This window comes from Capricornis sumatraensis, chromosome 13 (assembly GCF_032405125.1).
Source record: "Capricornis sumatraensis isolate serow.1 chromosome 13, serow.2, whole genome shotgun sequence".
Classification (NCBI taxonomy): Eukaryota; Metazoa; Chordata; class Mammalia; order Artiodactyla; family Bovidae; genus Capricornis; species Capricornis sumatraensis.
Genome location: NC_091081.1, coordinates 60,081,891 through 60,083,591, shown reverse-complemented (window position 1 = coordinate 60,083,591; position 1,701 = coordinate 60,081,891). Strand labels below are relative to the sequence as shown.

At 38.8% G+C, this 1,701-nt stretch overlaps 1 non-coding gene across 1 annotated transcript; it reads left to right on the top strand.

Moving 5' to 3' along the window:
• Window positions 1–465: 465 nt before the first annotated feature.
• TRNAG-CCC (transfer RNA glycine (anticodon CCC)) lies at window positions 466–536 on the top strand. The gene has a single exon. It is a non-coding gene; the product is annotated as a tRNA-Gly (tRNA).
• The last annotated feature ends 1,165 nt before the right edge of the window (window positions 537–1,701 follow it).

The window sequence follows — 1,701 nt, the reverse complement described above, 5'->3', positions numbered from 1 at the left end:
GTCTGCAAACAACAGAGATCAAAAAAGTGCCCCATTTTTACTGTGAATCTTCCTAACAATATTAAATATGCAAACCCAAATTTGACTTAGAAAACATTCAAAAGATTTTAGTCTTTAAATCTTCTCTGCAGGTTTCCCTTATCATGAAATGTTTTCAATTTTGCTTGAGGTGAAACAATTTAGAGCCCAGCTTCAGACCACTGTGTCTTATATTAAAGAATTTAAAAAGGGAAGAAGGTTCTTAGAAAAGTGTGGCCTATGTCAAAAGTAGCTGTATTACACCAAAATGACTATTTCTACATTATCTCCAACTAATGGAAAGATAAATTTGAGCATGATTTTCTATAAATGATAACTAATGTATTTTATGAATGCATTGGTGCAAATCAGATTTGCTATCACCATATAAGATACAGCTACTTTTGACATAGGCCACACTTTCTTAAGAACCTTCTTCTAATAGGAGCATTGGTGGTTCAGTGGTAGAATTCCTGCCTCCCACATGGGAGACCTGGGTTTGATTCCCAGTCAATGCATCATGCTCTTGTTTGTTTGGGGGCTTCCCTGGTGGCTCAGACAGTAAAGAGTCTGCCTACAGAGCAGGAGACCTGGGTTCAATATCTGAGTAGGGAAGATCTGCTGGAGAAGGAAATGTCAACCCACTCCAGTATTCTTGCTTGGAGAATCCTATGGATGGAGGAGCCTGGCGGGCTACAGTTCATGGGGTTGCAAAGAGTCAGACACAACTGAGCGACTTCACTCTCTCTCTCCAAGGTGATAGGAGTAAGACTTTTCAGGTCCCTAATGATTTCTCTATTTTCTACAGTCATTTGCAATGATATTTCAGTTATATTTGGGATGTAGCTGTCAAACTATAAAAATAGCCTCCTAGTCCACAAAACAATATGCTGTCTTCAAATTAAAGATGAATATTCTGTTTTAGAACACAAAAAGTTCCATTCCTTGGGTTGCTATTCCATTCATCCAAAACTTCACAGAAAATTACCTACTAGAAGCTGAAATTCACGTAAATAATTTGTGAAGCAATACATAAATTCATGAAAAGAAAGGAAATCCTTTGTGCTGACAGACTTTGTGGGGAGCAGTAGTGGAAGGACCGGCTCTTCCTCTCCTGGGATCCTTGGTTTCCTTTGCCTAGAATCCTCTTTCTCCATATTTACATGGCTGCCTCCATGAGATGGTTAAATAGCATCATCAACTCAATGGACATGAATCTGAGCAAATTCCAGGAAATAGTGAAGGACAGGGGAGCCCGGTTGCTGCAGCCCATGGGGTTGCAAAGAGTCAGACACAACTTAGCGACTGAACAACAACAACAACTCCATCTTATCTTGGGAACTCAGCAAAAGGCTTAAAGGTTACAGATCAAATCGTCTGATCACTTAACCTAAGTAGGTGCCCTATTATAAAATTGTTCACATAGTCCTTAGCACTAACTGATATTCTTGGTTTCTGTTTAATGTCAATCTCCTTGCACTTGGAAGACATGAATTTTGTCATACTCACTCTGTAATCCTAGTATCTAGAATATCTAAAGCAGGTATTATAGGTTGAACTGTATCCTCAGCCCCCCAAAATATGTTGATGTTCTAACCTCCAACACCTCAGAATGACCTTCAAATAATTAGAAGACTGTTGTTACAAACGTAATTAGTTAAGATGAGTTCATATGAAGTAGAG